Source organism: Sitophilus oryzae, unplaced genomic scaffold (assembly GCF_002938485.1).
Source record: "Sitophilus oryzae breed Bouriz unplaced genomic scaffold, Soryzae_2.0 scaffold_811_pilon_pilon, whole genome shotgun sequence".
In the NCBI taxonomy this organism is placed as follows: domain Eukaryota; kingdom Metazoa; phylum Arthropoda; class Insecta; order Coleoptera; family Curculionidae; genus Sitophilus; species Sitophilus oryzae.
The window spans coordinates 1,767,252-1,786,663 of record NW_022147430.1 but is presented as its reverse complement, the minus strand read 5'-3'; the positions used below and the strand labels follow the sequence as shown (position 1 = coordinate 1,786,663).

Genomic DNA, 19,412 nt, shown 5'->3' with positions numbered 1-19,412 from the left:
ACTGTCAGGTTCTGCGATGCCGGAGGAGTTACTTTGACATTAATATACAAGTTTAGTTCAGCACAGTTTTTTACCGGCGACGAATCAGATAAGAGTTCTGTCAATCAAGATCAGGATGAGGAAGTGTAGCTTCCATTTAGGAAAATTGCTGTTTTGATCCTTATTCAGATGATCCTAGATTGGCTATAAAGAGGGTTGTAATGTGTCCACTTTCTGGTAGTCTGGTAGTAGCTTGGTAGTAGCATTAAAACCCCATTGCCGTAACGAAACTGATATTTCTACCAGGAAAGTGCAAAGCGGTCAGTTTGCAAGACGTTAATTCGTTACATTTGTGGGAGGTTAACAAAAATTCCTTGGTAGCTGTTAAGTCACAGTCCTTAGAAGGAAAATTAAAAACCATCAGTACAATATGTTTGGAATCGACTGGAAGGCACCTATTGACCTATCTACATACGGTCCATACGCTTGCAAGGCTATCCCGAAAATAATATCACGCGAGTTGAACGGAAAGGAATTGTTTGTATTTTCTGGTGAGTTGCCTAGGGGAAACTATGTTGACAAATATGTGTCACTTATCCATGGAGATAATTATGTAGCATTTGATTTTACTAGTAAAGTTTAAGGTTAGTTGAATCAAAATTGGATGAAAACGAAGATGAAGAAAAAGAAGAAAACAAAATGCCATTTCCAACGATGACAGGGCTAAGCAACAACCGGACGTTTTTATCGTCTTGACTTGTCCAGTAAAGACTGGAAAATGATGAACTTGCCGTATTTGGTTGCGTTACATTCATCGGCGGTTACTCGCAGCCAATACGTATCAGGCATACCTGAAGAACTATGGGAACACCTAAGAGACGCCGGCCATGCTCAAACTAGCCATTTATATTTTGGAAGGAAATGGCCTATAGATGGTGGAAAACTATTGTGTTCAAAGAGTGCACAACCCAGAAGGGAACTTTTGCTAACTTGGCATGAAGATGGTACTGTCAGATTCTGCGATGCCGGAGGAGTTACTTTGACATTAATATACAAGTTTAGTTCAGCACAGTTTTTTACCGGCGACGAATCAGATGAGAGTTCTGTCAATCAAGATCAGGATGAGGAAGAGTGGCTTCCATTTAAGAATATTTGTTTTTTCGATCCTTATTCAGATGATCCTAGATTGGCTATAAAGAGGGCTGTAATGTGTCCCCTTTTCTTGTACTCTAGTAGTAGCTGGAACTGCTGACCAAGTCATCATTGCCAAATTCTACACGGAAGCTTTAGATGGACCTTTTAAACTTACCTCGATGAACATCGTCAGTAATAGGGACGGTTTTGTATGGAAGGGACATAGTGAGTTAGCACCAAAAACAAGTAATATACACCAAGTTATATGCTTCCAGACTACTAGATAGTTCCTCTCCAGGTATTTTACAGCTACATCTGCCTTTCGCGGTGGCTTGTGTCATTTTACACGCAGATTGGGGTTTGGTCGCAGCAGGCATTGCCCACAGTTTAGCTCTTATGGATTACATAAAGAACAAACCCGTTGTTGTCAAATGTACCTTAAATCCAAATGATCTCACTTGTCAAGGAGAGAGAAAAGGCAGATCGACAAGGAGAAACACAAACAAAGACGACAAACCGACACCCCCAGTTAATTCTCCCCCGGTAAGAAAGCCTCCAACCACCAATACTGAAGAGGGTGGAGACTACAACACTCTGAAAGCCTGTCGAAAGACAGATCGAAGCCAGACCTGCTGACGACTTTATGAGTTCTTCCGTCAGATGTCTGTACTTTGCCAGAATCTTCCTTGTTAATTTTGTTTACAAAACACTATTCCAACCATTTAGGCTGGAACAAATAACGGGACGGTTTATGCCTTCACCATATTAGTACCGTCGACGTCAAAACGAGAAACCGAAGATGTATCCTGTCATCTGGCGAAAGAAATTCAATTAGGGCACAAGGTGCTCGTAATAGGCATAGCAGTTCTTGACGGATCCAGTAAACCACTGCTTGAGCCTCTGAAAGTCAACAAAACCAAACCACTTCCAGACACAACGCAAGCGCACAGGGTGATTATCGCATCGAAAGAACAGTTCAAAATCTTTACTTTGCCATCTCTAAAACCTTATGGAAAATACAAACTTACTGCACATAAAGGAACCAAAGTAAGAAGGATGGCATTTGCGTCATTCGGATACACCTTACTCCTCCTATTCCGAAGTGGACCTCCTGTGCCTTACCAATATGGGCGACTGTCTAGTTCTGACCATTCCAGATTTAAAACGGCAACTGAATTTCGCTACGATAAAACGAGAAGATATTAATGGTATATCCGACCTACTTAGTTCTGGAAAATGGCAATCTTTTCACTGGAAAATCTTTTGGAGCGGTACTGCCCACGGGTGGCGAAGTCGTATTCCAGACTGGTATGGTAGGTTATCCAGAATTCTTTACGGATCCAAGTTAGCGTGCTCAGATTTTGGTACTCACTTACCCGATTATAGGAAACTATGGAGTACCATACATACATAAAAGAACAAACATGGATTACCATATTTTTTTGAGTCGCGCCGTATGTGGGCAGGTGCTTTTATTGTCGGAGAGTATTGCGACAAACCAAGCCATTGGCGTAACGTCAAAACTCTATCCAAATGGATGGAGGAGTAAAAGATTCCTGGCATCAAGGGGATAGATACAGGAGTTTTAACGAATGTGATCAGAGAAATAGGTACCATGTTGGGCAAAATTGTTTACAGCTTACCAATACCAGATTCATTAAGCATTCCTGACCCAAATTTACGAAATCTGGTAGAAGTATCTGTAAAGAAAGTGGTTATATACCATAAAGGTGGTTACTCTAGAATATGTGCTGTGGATTGTGGTCTGAAGTACACCCAAATTCGGTGCTTTTTGAAGAGAGGGTCTAGAGTAGATCTGATACCATGGAACCACACACTGAACGTATATGAGTTTAACGGATTGTTCTTGAGTAATGGACCTGGAAACCCTGAAATACGTGCAATCACCATCGAGAATATCAGAAATGTTTTGAATAGTTCCAAGGAAAAGCCAGTTTTTGGTATTTGTTTGGGACATCAATTGTTATCGGTGGCTATTGGATGTAAAAGTTTCAAAATGAAATACGGTAATCGTGATCATAAAACCAATGTGTCGCCATTGATTCGGACACCATTCCAGACCACTGAGAACCACTATTTACCACCGTGAACGACTTAACAAACCAAGGAATGGTTCTTAGCAATTTACCCTATTCCGGCCCCATTCCATCCAGAACATACAGCTGGACCCCAAGATCTCAAATGCCTTTTCGATATCTTCCTGGATTCAGTCAAAGAAGGCTCAATTTCAAAGAGAAGCGTCAAAGATAAACTTACAAAAAACGTCAGCGATATGCCTGTTGAAACTGACATTCCGAACAAGATTCTTATAACAGGATCAGGTGGATTGTCCATAGAACAAGCTGGGAAGTTTGATTATTCAGGATCACAAGCTATTAAAGTTTTGAAAGAGGAGAACATCTAAAGCGTTTTAATTAACCCAAACATTGCAACAGTCCAAACCTCAAAAGATCTAGCAGACAAAGTATATTTCCTCCCATTATTTCATGAATACGTTGAGTAAGCAGATGAGAGCGATCAGGATGTGTTCTACTGATTTTCTGAGGACAAATTGGACTAAATTGTGGAGTAGAACTCCAGAAAATGGAAGTTTTCGAAAAATATAACTGCAAAATGCTTTTAAAATTTAAAGAAGGCGTCCATTCTTCTCAAAGAGACCTGATTTAAATTAAAGAGAATGCGAAAAAAGACTCAAAGTCTCGGGGTGTGTTTCAACGTTTATATTACGTTAAACAGTGACACGTGTTTCGCTCATACGAGCATCATCAGACAAATACAATTAAAGTCAATCCTCACACACGTTCGGATTTTACACATTAAAACAACACTAAAGAGTACATTGTGTTGTTAACTTTATATAAACGTTGAGACTGAGTCTTTCGGCTTTGAGTCTTTTTTGTCTTCTTTTTAACGCAAAATACTTGGCATCCAAGTACACCAATTCAAGTCATCATAGACACAGAAGACCACAAAGTTTTCGCTGAAGGAATAGCCGAGTTGGGTGCACCCAGTCTCGCTGTTGGTTCAGTGGAGGAGGATTTGAGCGCAGCTGATCAGTTAGGGTGCCCAGTTATGGCCAGAGCTGCGTTCTCTCTAGGTGGATTGGGCCTAGGATTTGCCAATAATAAGGATGAATTAAAAGCATTAACTGCTCAGGCATTGGCTCATTCAAATCAACTTATACTCGATAAATCCTTGAAAGGTTGAAAGAAGTTGAGTACGGGGTGGTTAGAGATGCTTTTGATAATTGCATAACTGTCTGTAACATGGAAAATGTAGATCGCTTGAGAATACACAAAGGAGAATCGATTGTAGTGGCTCCTAGTCAAAATCTCTCAAATCGAGAATATCACATGCTGAGAACCACAGCCATAAATGTAATAAGACACTTCGGAGTGATTGGTGAATGTAACATTCAGCACGCCCTCGGTTCATATTCCGCAGAATACTTTATAATCGAGGTAAACGCTAGATTATCGCGAAGTAAAGCTACTTGTTATCCCTTGGCTTACGTGGCAGCTAAGCTAGCTCTAAGCATACCTCTTCCAAAAATTAAGAACTCAGTCTGGAGTAACCACAGCTTGTTTCGAGCCAAGTCTTGAGTATTGCGTTGTGAAAATTCCTCGCTGGGATCTCTACAAGTTTGCTAGAGTCAGCACTAAAATCGGAAGCTCGATGAAGATTGTTGGGGAGGTAATGGAAATTGGAAGTTCGAAGAGGCTTTCCAAAAAGCCTTGCGGATGGTTGACGAGAATTTCCCAGGCTTTGACCCATTCAGCAGCGAAGTAAATGATGCTGAGCTAATTGCACCCACTGACAAAGGAATGTTTGTTATAGCTGCCGCTTTGAGAGAAGGAAAAAAGAAAACAAACCAAACCAAACCAAACTATTTGTACCTAACTTACAATGCTACAAATAATTACTTGGACTTCAGTGAAGAACACATTATGGTTATAGGTTCCGGAGTGTATCGCATAAGGTAGCTCTGTAGAATTCGACTGGTGTGCTGTGGGATCTTTGAGAGAACCCAAACGACTTGGAAAGGAAACAATCATGGTAAACTACAACCCGGTAACGGTTAATACAGGCTATGACATGTCTGGCAGAATTGTATTTTGAAGAAATCTCCTTTGAAGTCGTCATGGACATCTACGATTTAGAAAACCCCGAAGGAATAATACTATCTATGGGAGGTCCTAACAATATCGCCATGGATCTTCATAGACAACAAGCTAGGATTTTGGGTACTTCCCCAGCCTGTATTGACCGAGCAGGGAACAGAGTTAAGTTCTCCAGAATGTTGGATAGGATCGGTATAATGCAACCTCGTTGGAAAGAACTGACTAACTTAGAGTCTGCTGTACAGTTCTGCCAACAAGTCGGATACCCCTGCCTTGTTAGACGTTCTTAGTGGTGCTGCATTGAACGTAGCTCATTCAAAGATCTGAAAACGTACCTAAACGCAGCCAATGATGTTAGGAAAGAACACCCAGTTGTCATATCGAAGTTTATCCTCGAATCTACAGAAATTGACGTTGATGCTGTGGCTTGTGACGGTATCATTCTCTGCGTGGCTGTTTCGGAGCAAGTTACTACTTTAGTATATCCATCTCAAGATATCAACGATGAAAAGTTAACTAATAAGTCCATTGCAGCGTCCTTGGAGGTCACAGGGCCCTTTAACATGCAACTGATAGCCAAAGACAACGACCTGAAGGTTAGAGAATGTAATGTGAGGGTTTTAGGTTTTTTCCTTTTGTTTCAAAAACCTTGAACTATCGTTTTGTTGCTATGGCAACTAGGGTTATTGTGGAAGGGGCTGTAGAGCCTGTAGACGTGCTGGGAGGTTGTGGAAAGGTTGGAGTAAAGGTACCTCAGTTTTCTTTTTCAAGATTGACAGGTGCGGACTTTATGTTGGGTGTGGAGATGGTTTCTACCGGTGAAGTGGCATATTTTCGTGATAATAGATACAAGGCGTACTTGAAAGCTTTAATGAGTACCGGAGTGACTATACCGAAGAAGTCCATTTTGTTGTCAATAGGCAGTGTTTTAAGCATCAACGGAACTGCTGCTAGGTATGGAAATTTTAAAAAGCCTGGGGTATAAACTTACGCCAGTTTTGGCACTGCTGGCTTCTATAACGAACATGGTGTCAAGGTGAGTCAGTTCATTAAACCTTTGAAAACATCGACGACATAACCAATGAGTCAGAGCTGATTCCTTTAGCGGAGTTTCTGTCCAAAAACAGTTTGATAATAAAATAGTTGGTGATAAACTAGCCCATGAGGAATGGTGGAACTAGGAGGGTATCTTCGTTTATCACCCACGGATATAGAATTAGAAGACTTGCCCTATACCGCTTATAACGGATGTTAGAGAACGTTTAGTTTAGGATGTAAAATGCACTAAGCTTCTTGTTGAGGCTATCAGGCTCATAGGTAAATCAGCACCTCTTGAAGACTTACACCGACTGCATGTCGTCCAGAAACTTAGTTAAGTTACCTGGCCTCACAAAGGTGGACGTGCAAGTCAGAGAACCATGTGCCACTCACAAGGAAGACTACGCCTCTTGTACAGCTGCTGGAATAGCTTCAGCTAGTGGAATCACGCTTATTTTGACTATGTCTAACATTAATCCTTTCAGGCGTTCTTATTGGTTAAGAAGTTGGCTAAAGATAATGCTAGGTGTGATTACGCATTATTCGTAGGTACCTCTTGTGATAACGCCACCACGATCAGTGAACTAGCCAGTGACTCTGCGGCCTGAAGATATACCTCAACGAAAATTTTACCACTCTAAAACTGAACGATCTGAGTGTTTCGAACAAACACCTCAATAGTTGGCCAAAATAGCACTGTTCATGCCGAGGGTCAGACCACTGCAGCCATCATACTGTTGTCCAGCTTATTGAACAGACCAGTTCATATATGTCACGTGGCAAGGAAAGAAGAGATCTTAGTTATAAAACCAGCTAAAGAAAAAGGTCTTAAGATCACCTGCGAAGTTTATCCACATCATCTGTTCCGGTCCACTAAAGACCTACCAAGTTTAGGACCTAGGTAAAGTCAAGTTCGACCAATGTTGGTTTGGGACAACCTGCATATCATAGACTGTTATGTCACAGATCATGTTTTGCCATCATCAAACCTCACACCATCGAGGAAAAACTTAGTGGAAATGCACCACCCAGGTTTCCAGGTTTGGAGACAATTGTTCCTCTACTTCTTGATGCTGTGAACGAAGGACGCCTTACCATGGATGATATAGTAAACAAACTCTACAGGAACCCTCAGAAGATCTTCATTCTACCGGAACAGTTCAATACGTACATTGAAGTAGATATGGATGAAGAATGGGTTATACCAGATTCTATGCCTTCTATGTAAAGCAAGATGGACTCCGTTTGCTGGAAGAAAAATAAAAGGTGCAGTCCACAGAGTGGTTCTTAAAAGTGAAGTGGCGTATGTCGATGGACAAGTACTTCTTCAACCACGTTTTGTACAAAGCGTCAAATAATGGGACAGAAAAGTATTTACTATAGCAGCTCAAACAGAAAGCCGGCCATCATCAGCTTTGGACAGGCCACTGTCTCCATTTCCTCATCAGAGCGAGGATGATATTGATGGACATACCAACGAGATATTTTCTAAACTATTGGCAACAGATAATGAGGTATATTTTGCAAATAATACTCAATTTGATCTACGTCAAACCATGGCCTCTCCAATACCACCTCTGACCTTGGCACCCAGAATCAGAACAGAGAGTTTTTCAAAACCAAACCGGCAGACCCAAATTGCATCTAATCAGGACGGAAAGTTTTTCAAATCAACCGGATCGGCCTAAATCCAGATCAGAAACCGTTACTCCAGTCGGAATTGGCACCTCACCACAATGCTCACGGACTCACTGGAAAACACATTTTGGGTGTAGATATGTTCAATAAGGAACAGTTGAACTATATCTTCTATATCAATAAAGCTCAAACTTTCAGAGTTTACGTATCAAGAGATAGACATCTGGATCGCGTGTTGCGCGGCAAGATCATGGCTTCGATGTTCTACGAAGTTAGGACCAGGAACTGTTGTAGCTTTTCTACAGCCATGCAAAGACTCGGAGGAAGAGTTTATACATAGACGACAGCAGTTCCTCGGTGAAAAAAGGCGAATCGCTAGAAGATCCCATTTCTACTCTAGCCAGTTACTTCGATGTGATAGTTTTGAGGCATTCAACACCTGGATCAGTTTTTAAAGCTTCACAGTATGCAATACTGTGAAGTCACAGTATTGCATACTGTGAAGCTTTAACGTCACAGTAAAGCGTCACAGTATGCAATTCTGCAAGAAAACCTCTGATAAATGCGGGTGATAGTGTGGGAAGGTGTGAGGAAATTGGTACTGTCAGTGGACTGGTTATAACTTTGGTTGACGATTTAAAGAATGGTCGTACGTTATACTCATTGGCACCAGAACCTGTTGTAGCTTTTCTGCAGCCATGCAAAGACTCGGAGGAAGAGTTATATAAAAGTCGACAGACCACAGACACTGCCTTGAAAATCGCGACTGCTGTGTCTTTAGAAAGTGGAATTTCAATGGTTATGAGACCAAGAGAAGCTAAAGATTATGGAACTAAGAAGCTAATTGAAGCTAGTCAAATTGAAAGTGCCAGATTGCTGACTTACAACGCCGCAATATTGCTGGACCAAGGAGCGCCCTTCATCAAAGAAGCATCCATGGGCAAATATGTAGCTTCCGAAGTAGCACAACAAACAACAATTAAATGTATTGATTGGATGAGAGAGGGATGCAAAAATTGGTAGCATTTACGAAGGACACAGCAATATACAGCTTACAACAATAGCAAAATCGATTGAGAGGAAGTACAAACAAAGTCATAATTTTAATATAAATTTAAAATTTAATTTGTATAAAGTTTCAAAAATCAATTTTTTATATAATAATAATAATAATAATCGAGTAATATCAGAGCCAATCTAATTTTCCGTTTCAATCAGCGGATTACGGATTACGTATCGAAATTAATAAACCAACCACCTCCCCCGAGACCTGTCAATGAACCGGCAAGGGCAATAACTACAAACTTGCCGGTACGCGTTGATCGACATTTGGGAGAAATCGAAATAAATTTAGGTAAAATTAATTATCTCGAGATACCTAGCTATAAATAAAATTCGAAAAAAATCTGATTAAACAGTTAGCTCTTCCTGCAAAAGGCATCCCGAAAATTGTTATTAGTGAAGTAGATAACAATGAAAGAAGAGATTTTAATACGCCTGTTGTTATCCAGAAAGATAAACCTAAGGAACCTGTAAACCATGTTAAAAACATAGATGTTATGCCAAATTTCTCCGTTCGTCTACAGGAAAATGAGGTTAAAAACGAAAATTCTTCAGTTAATCTACCTAATATATCGGAAATTCTAAATACTTTCGATTCAGTACCGGATAATAACGATCAGTCCACCATTAAATCATTTACACCAGCGTTTAGCCAATTTTAAATAATTCTTCAAGTTTAATAGAAAGTAACGCACCAATACACCTTTATTCCAATTATTAAATCACCAAACTGGTGACAATATCTTAGAAGGTTCACTTCCCGACTAGATGTTCTTAACTTAATTGAGAATACGCCCAGTTCAAATATTATTCCAAATTTGAGTCTGTTAAACACTGAAAGCGACCAGGCTAATGTCGATGTGGTAAATGAAGATGATCAAGTGACGAAACAATTTAAAAATGAAGTGGAGTTTTTAAGTAAATATAAACACAAAAAAACTTGGTGTCTTTATTGGGATACTCTTGTGATGATCCGACGTATTGTTAAGTATACGAGTATGTTCCAGGGGGACATTGTGCGATATATTAAAAGAAAATCATCAGAAATTACCAGGCAGCAAAGGTTAAAAATATCAGTAGGGACAGCTCAGATTATAGCATATCTCCATACAACTTTTTCAACTCCGATCATACACAGAGATATCAAATCTGCTAATATTTTATTAGATGCAGATAATAATGCCAAGCTTGGCGACTTCGGAATCATAAAATGGCTACCCAATCAGAAAACGGACACTTATACGGTTCCATTCAGTACTTTAGCATATATGTCACCGGAATGTCTCCGAGGTGACATTTCCATTAAACTGGATATGTACAGTTTCGGCGTGGTTCTAGTAGAACTGATTACGTCAATTGATAAACAAGGGATAGATTTGGCAACATACCTGCTGGATAAATGTGAGGAAGATATCGAACCCATACTATATAGGAAGATAAGATCTTGGGAACATGTACACTAAAATGTTAAAATTGCGTTAAAGTGCCTCGAAGACAATAAAAAGAAACGACCAAAGATGGTCCAGGTAGTTGATGATCTATCAGAACCATCATCATGAACCCATGCTTTTGCATTAAAAACTACAGCAAAACGTATAGGAGACGACTACGTCATAAATGGATCGAAGATGTCGATTTCAAATTCGGATTTCTCAGGAGTATATTTAATTATGGCCAATGCAGACACCTCAAAAGGCTATAAAGGTATAACTTGTTTCGCAGTGGACAGGAACACTCCCATACTGGATTTACGAGAAGCAAACCAGAGGACATTGGGATTGTAGCTTCGGGCACATGCATTCCAAGATGTCAAAGTTCCAACATAGAATGTCGTCGATCACTTCAGACGGGGTACAAAATTGCCATAGATGTATTAAATGAAGGTAGAATTGGTATAACAGCACAAATGTTAGGTCTAGCTCAAGGATATTTCGATGCCACCATTCCTTACACGTTAGAAAGGCAGCAATTTGGAACACCTATATTCCACTTTCAGGGTTTGCAACACCAAATTACCCATATAGCTAATTAAATTGAAAGCGGCAGATTGCTGACCTACAACGCCGCAAGATTGGTGGACCGAAGCGCCCTTCGTCAAAAAAGCATCCATCAAACAATAATCATAATAATTGAGGTTCGGCATTATTTAGCCCAAATTATAGAATTTTGGTCAAATATAGACCCTGTTCCAGAAAATCCCAGCTACGAACAATAGTTTCAAACAACAGTTTCAAAAAAAGTAAAACCGCCATGGAGATAAGAATATTCATAACATAAGAAAACCTTAGAAATGATATTGGGAGAATCCAGCAGATGGCCAATGGGACGACAAGCAGAAAAATAATTAGTAGACTACTACCGTAACTTGCCAAACAGTTAAACGGCAAGCACAAGCAAGAAATTCGAGCAATCATTATCGACTACTTGGATACACTGAAGCAAAAACTTTCAGCAGCTTCCTCGAAAAGACTTCGCCGATACCAAGAAAGCTATCAGAGAAAAGTGCAGAAAAACCAGTTTGTAAAACATGAGAGGTAGTTCTACAGGTCACTGGAGAGCAGAGAAGATGTAGGTGAGTCACCGAAACTGGCGGATGTGACAAAATTCTGGAAACATTCTAACCACCGCGAAAACGCTCCATGGATATGCGTACAAGAATAGAAGTCACGTGGAAACCCAATGAACCCAGTAACAGTAACAACCGATGATGTAAGAAAAGTAATATCGAAACTAGCAAACTGAACCAAAGCCCCAGGAAAAGACGGGATCCAGAACGGCTTACCTGTACACACGCATGTTTGGCATCACAATTTAACAGAGTCCTACGAAAACCAGAGGAACTTCTAAGTTTCCTCACAAATGGAGTTATTTACCTTCTCTCGAAATCCGAGAATACCAAACACCCATCGCAAAACAGACCGATCACCTGTCTACCGACATTGTACAAAATTCTTTCTGCTGTAATTCGTGACAAAATTGATACGTACCTAGAACAAGAAAACACAATACGGAAGAATAAAAAGGTAGTCGAAGAAGAGATCTTGGCTGTAAAGAACAGATCACTATAGATGCTGTAATTCTCGAGCCAGCACGCCAAAGGCAAAAAAACGTGTGCATGGCATACGTAGATTACCAGAAGACCTTCGATTCAATACCTCACATCTGGCTTCTAAAAGTGCTGGAGATTGACAATATCAATAATCATAAATTTCCTACAGCATACTATGACTAAATGGAATACTTCACTAAGTATCAAACATCAAGAGTCAAATATAGAATCTGAAATTATAAAATTGCAGCGGGGAATCTTTCACGGGGACTCCTTGTCTGCATTATGGTTCTGCCTTGCTCTGAACCCAATATCCGAAACACAAAGAAACAGGGTTCGGTTTGACCCTAAAATTCGGAAAAAGTTCAAAAGTTATCAGCCATTTGCTCTTCATGGACGACTTAAAAATCTACTCAACAAACCAAAAGCAACTAGACGCTGCCCTAAAACCCACCTATCAGATGAGCACTGACCCAGGGGTCAAAAAGTGCCAATCAGTAATCGTAGAGAGAAGAAAACTGATTAAGGGACCTGAATTTCAATTGAACCCAAACAAAAGCCATAGCATCGATGTCCCATGATCCATACAAATACCTTGGAGTACTGCAGACAAACAAGATTGCACATAGCAAAATCAAGAAAATGCTTACTGATCAATTCAAAACGCGACTAAAAAAGGTACTAAAAAGCAAGCTTAATTCAAAAAACCCGACCAAAACAATTAATAGCTACTAAGAAGAAGGACAAAACCAAGAAGTAGCTACTAAGAAGAAGGACAAAACCAAGAAGTTTGCTCATCGATGGGTATCAGCTTGCTACGAATCCTCTCAAATATGCGATCTGTGCAACTAGCCTTATATTGCGAAACTTGTGGAACGACAGTTCACCGGAACACTTGTTAATTAAGGATAACATTGTTGAATGCGTCAACGTAAAAAACAAAGGTGCTCGAAGTGCAAGTAAACTGAGTGGATTTGGAGTACCTTTAACTTCTGAAAAAAATTTGACTCTGAAAATCGCCAAAAACAAGAGCCTTCGGTTAGGTCAAATAAATTCTAGTTGAAGTGGACTCTCAGGAAGCAGAAAAGAAAAAAGAGGATAGAAAATTATAAATATATCATAGAATTGACGTAAAATCATTTACAATTCATCGAGGACATAAGTTTAAAAAATCTGATAAATTGCAAAGAAACAGGTCTGTGGAATTCGAAGAAGTAGCAATTCTGATGCAAGGAAGGGGGAAGATGCAAGTAGTCTTGGTAATAGTATTATCAGACCTCGTTTTCCTTCAGAAGAATTCGCATAAGTATAGCTTCTTTACGCCTGACAATAATGCTGACGTAGTCTCTCTAGAAAAGTTACTAGTAAGAGAAAAGGTACGACAAGAGTCCAGAGGAATTTATTTGATATCTTCCAACCCTGCTGATCCAGAAATGTTTGAGTTTAAAGTTCATAAGCCGAAAGATAAACAAGTTTGGATACAAGATATAGGGAATGCTGTTCAAAATTGTCCAGAAGAAGGTGTACAGGAAGTAAATCATATGGAAAGTTCTCTGTACGCCACTGGGGCGAATTTGTCGGGACGCGTGAGCTCGCAGAAAAGAAAAAAGAGGACAGAAAATCATAAATATATCATAGAATTGACGTAAAATCATTTACAATTCATCGAGGACATAAGTTTAAAAAATCTGATAAATTGCAAAGAAACAGGTCTGTGAAATTCGAAGGAGTAGCAATGCTGATGCAAGGAAGGGGGAAGATGCAAGTAGTCTTGGTAATAGTATTATCAGATCTCGTTTTCCTTCAGTAGAATTCGCATAAGTATAGCTTCTTTACGCCTGACAATAATGCTGACGTAGTCTCTCTAGAAAAGTTACTAGTAAGAGAAAAGGCACGACAAGAGTCCAGAGGAATTTATTTGATATCTTCCAACCCTGCTGATCCAGAAATGTTTGAGTTTAAAGTTCATAAGCCGAAAGATAAACAAGTTTGGATACAAGATATAGAGAATGCTGTTCAAAATTGTCCAGAAGAAGGTGTACAGGAAGTAAATCATATGGAGAGTTCCCTGTACGCCACTGGGGCGAATTTGTCGGGAAGCGTGAGCTCGGCAGAGGAACGCCAGCGCGAAACATGCATTTCTCCTATACTACCTAAACGTGCTGAGACTTTTGGCGACGTTGACAATAACCAGGTTCACTTGAAAGCCATGGGAAAGAAGCTGTTACAGAGCTCAACCGGGGGCACCCCTGCCGATTCAAGACTCTTCGATATTCGATTCAAAACTTTTCGCATAGAAAGTGTGTGATAACTGGAAACCTTGATCCTTGATCCTAATCCTTGATCAAAACGGCTCCTCCTTGAATAACGAACATCAGTAATCGGCGAAGCAGATCCAGCGCCACCACCAACAGCAGGTTCAACTGGCTCAAGTCACGCAATTGGCCAACTCGCAACAATTAACAGCTCCGCCTGACGCACCAGCCTTGCTGTCTTTGGACCGAGAACAACAATATGCCGCCATTCAACTTAGTCACTACGTATACACATTGTTCTGTGATCATTTCTCAATTGATGACTAGAAATGGAAGTTTACAAGCTCAAATGGTAAACGTTAAAGGATGTGATAAGCAGTATCGTCACAATCAACCGTTGGAATAGTTATCTAATCTTGGAAAAGAAATCTACAGGATAAAATCAGCGGGGAAAAAGCTTCTTGGGCGGCTACTAGAGAACAAGAAGAAAAAGAATGGGAAAAAAACGAAAAGATTTGCTTCGATTACAGGAGCAAATAATGTGAGTACTTACAAGTCAAGGTCTACTTATCTCTTCCAACGTGGCCATACCAGTGACAGGTTAGTTGGATGACAGCAGTAAAGACAATTCCGAAGAAAGTAGTCCTTAGTCATCAGACACTTCGTCGGCAGCATCGGCCTTGAGTTCTACACAAAGTTCGACGAGTCACTTAGCATCAGCAAGTGATAAAAAAAAGAAAACAAAAGGGCCAAATATAGTACTCAATCTAAGCAGCTACCTTTAAATTTGATATCCGCTACGAATCAGCAGAAAGCGTCTCAAAAGCTACCTATCAAACAACAAATTCGTCTAAAGTTAGCTTCGAGATTGAGCTCGGGAGCTGCTGAGTGTAAGATGGTTTCTTCAGGGCCACAACAAATGCTGCTCTTTCGATAATACAACATTTGCAATAACAGACTATAAAGCAAATTATTGCAATACAGCAAATCATTGTAATACAGCATAATCAAGAAAAAAATAATTTGACGCCTTGAAAAGCTATTATACTGGTATACAGGATCCTCAAATTCCGTCGATGAAGAAATAATCGTTCCTGACAGTTGAAATAATTTCCGGTTGTTTGGCTTTACCTTCGATAGAACCCATGGAAGTAGATGATCTGAGAGTGGCTCTATCTGGAATGAAAGCTCTAGCATCAACTTAGCAGTGCAGAATCGAATTCTGACCACACACCAGCGTCACAAGCTTTACCATCTCCTGCGTATCTTCCAGCATTGATGGTCAAGTCCAAAGCAAGACCGAGGAAATTGCTGTCGGACCTGTTCCAAAGGAGGAGGGATTTAGCGAAAACCAAAGCCTTGCCTTCGACGTCTACCGTTTTAGGAAGAAAAACCCCTACAAGACGAGGAAATTGCCAACTGGGGAATTTCCTGAAAATCAGCCATCGATAGAAGTAAACGAAAGCATCGTATCCTTGTTATTAAAACTACACTCTCAACTGTCAGGGATTCGAGAGGAGAACGAAAAAACGAAGAAAATGAGAGAGAACAGACAGCGCGAAGAGAGACAGGGGAGAGCCACAGAGAGACAGCAAAATCTGATGGCGGAGTTCACCAAAAAGCGAAACGAGTTGTGGAAACGCGAACAAGAGAAAATGGAAAGGGAAGAGAACGCGCAAACAAGAATACGACTGCGTTATATGTAACATAAGCTCGCCAAGTACAGAAGAAAAACCTATGGGTTTGGTAGTTTTAATTCAAGCTACCAGCGTTATAGGCCACGGGAGACGGTATGGTCAGCCTGAAAGAACTACACTACCCACTTGTGACAATGAAAAAAAAACAACTCAGGAAAGACGACATTTTGGCAGCGGAAATGGACAGAAGAGCTGAGGAATTCGACATGCATTTCAATCCGCAATCGTGGTTTCTCTCCATAAACACTGGATGGGAGGGACGGGCATGTTCAAACTTGCGGGCACCATCTACATTTGGACTGTCTCAACTCATATCTAACCTCGTTAAGATCGCAGTCTTTATCACCAGAAAAGGGAGAATATTATCACCAGAAAAGGGAGAAGGGTACACTCGTAAGAATGTCTGTGATGCCTTAGGTTTAGTGAACGAGTGTCTAGGCCACACCGATCTCTACATGGATGACGATGATAAAACTGCCGGCGGATTTGCCACAGAGGATACCAATATATAAATGTTTTGGGGCAGCAAGGTCAGAAGTTCGTTGTTGAAGTTTCATATTTACCAACAGTCATTGCCAGAAATCGGGACGCTACAGAGTTAATCCGTGCGTTAGGTGTATTATTTGGAGCTGATAACGGAGTCCATGGACTGGGATTGTTTTAACTCTGACGTAGCATTGAATTGGCCACAGGGTACCGATATGTATAGGTTTTCTCCACAATTATGGTGCAATGAATTCGCATCTTTTGTATCGAAAAGTCAAATAGCAGCTAGGAGCTTCTTAATTGATTCACATTCTGTGTGACTTCCGCCGAAACTTTTGACCTTGCCTAGAGAATACGAAAAAATATTCACATACTACCACGAAAGACCTTGCAGCCGGCGTCACTCGGTACCACGAGAATCGAGTATTGCTCTGCGGCATCGTAGCCTTGCCCTCTCTAGAATAGCCTAGGAGCGAGACTTATGACGTCAAGCTAGTTAGATATTACGGATTAATAAATATGTTGTAGAATACATGGAAAACATAATTATTGCTCAGATTTTTTGTTTGTATTTTAATAATATAGTTTACATGAATCATACATAAATATACAGTTAATAAATACAATATATGTACTTATTTATTTTAGTTTTAATTACTCTTTGACCTTATGAAATATATTTTAAGTAAATTTTATTCTTGGTTTGAGGTCAGGTGTAAATAAATATGTTAGAGATTTAATCCATTAATTATTATTTATTGATAAAACAACACGTTTCGACCATTAACTTGGTCTTTTTGAAAATGAGTAACTTGAATAATTTTTATTAATTACACACGACCTCAAACCAAGAATAAAATTTAGTTAAAATATACTTATAAAATAGAAAACAAATTTCTTGCAGTAGAGGTATATAATAAAATTATATAAGGATTCTTGCCACTTAACTGCTAATATAGAAATTTAATTCTACGCTGTGTTTGTCATAATGCGGATCAACCTGCTCTCACTACCGGTTTCGGAGCCCTACTCCATCAGGTGAGCTTGGGAGATCCACAAAATGACAACCACAGCGCAGAGACAGTTAATTCCGACTTGTCGGAAAGTATCGGTTAGATATTAAGTCCCGAACGGGAGATAGCGGCCTGCGTGCAATAGTAGTACTTTCGTACCACCGAGACGCAACTATCGATAGTAAAAGGATGGTAAAAAGGCTTTTTTCAGGCAAGCCAAATTATAAAATAGAAAACAAATTTCTTGCAGTAGAGGTATATACTAAAATTATATAAGGATTCTTGCCACTTAACTGCTAATATAGAAATTTAATTCTACGCTGTGTTTGTCATAATGTGGATCAACCTGCTCTCACTACCGGTTTCGGAGCCCTACTCCATCATCAGGTGAGCTTGGGAGATCCACAAAATGACAACCACAGCGCAGAGATAGTTAATTCCGACTTGTCGGAAAGTATCGGTTAGATATTAAGTCCCGAACGGGAGATAGCGGCCTGCGTGCAATGGTAGTACTTTCGTACCACCGAGGCGCAACTATCGATAGTAAAAGGATGGTAAAAAGGCTTTTTTCAGGCAAGCCAAATTATAAAATAGAAAACAAATTTCTTGTAGTAGAGGTATATAATAAAATTATATAAGGATTCTTGCACTTAATGACACCAAAACATGATGGAGTAGGGCTCCGAAACCGGTAGTGAGAGCAGGTTGATCCGCATTATGACAAACACAGCGTAGAATTAAATTTCTATATTAGCAGTTAAGTGGCAAGAATCCTTATATAATTTTAATATACTTATATATAGTAATAAATAATTGGCAAATAAACTGTGAACCATAAAAATTCAGAGAGCCACACCGCTCAGTTTATAATCATCTGCTGATGATGCTAACATGGTTAGCGAAACGCGCGTCCAGTGTAAAAGTAAAAGTGTTTTGGTGTATTGTGGTGATTTAGTGTTTTTATTTTGTAATGGTAGTGGTTTGTTCACTGATCTTTGTATGGATGACTTAAATCCGCTCCACAATGAAAAAAAAGTAGTTTCAAGAATTTTCTAAGAATGCGTTCAGTTGACTTTTTGACTTTCTCTCAACTTCCACCCTCTCCACTTCTAAACTAGTTGCAATATCATTCCAGGCATTATACTTTCTATTTCTGTTCTTATACCAAGTATGCTTAGTGTCCCAAAGTTCGGGGTGGGCTTGATATTTTTCAATCAGATTTCTTGTTTTATCATTGCTCCACTCCATACCGAATTTATTTTTAGCAACAGAATCAAACAAAAACTTCTGGCCCTGTGAACTACACGAGTACAAATGGCAAAATATACCCGATAAAGTTACTGATAGGAGTTGATTCGGTGGAGACGCATTCGACTTTCGCACAGTCGCCGACAAATGTTGCTTTGGTGGAGACCCGGCTTTACACTTATTCAAAATAATTCCTGCTGCTGATGATGATGACGATGATAATAGTGAAGGTCTAACTGAAAGGTCTAAGGTCTGTCTGTCACAATTATAATTAAAAAAATGTGACAAATGTCTTAGTTAAAGGTGTTAAAGGTGGGCGACTAATAAACGAAAATTAAAACAGCATTTTCTTATTTTTGCGGTTGTAGGTAAAACCATAGTATAAGGAAACTAGTAGTTTTACTCCTTGTCAAATCCTTTGTTCTTTTTCTGCCACTTTATATGACCTTGTTGTCGCCTCCCGTGACCACTGACGTAGCTGTATAGTTGTGGTCTATTAACTAGGCAAGGTATAGTCCTGGCACTCGCTATAGTTTCACAGATATGTATTTAGGAAAATTTGAGTTTACAATAAAATAAAATAAAAAAAATGATCATCGAGTATTTTTTTATATTTTTATATTATTATCTATTTCAGAGATTTTCTACAACTTTTTTTGATTTAAAACAAG

General features: G+C 39.6%; 2 pseudogenes; both read left to right on the top strand.

Moving 5' to 3' along the window:
- LOC115889194 overlaps positions 1–18,873 on the top strand; it is a 32,877-nt pseudogene extending 14,004 nt beyond the window's left edge.
- On the top strand, positions 396–9,436 carry LOC115889222 (annotated as a pseudogene).
- Positions 18,874–19,412: the final 539 nt, after the last annotated feature.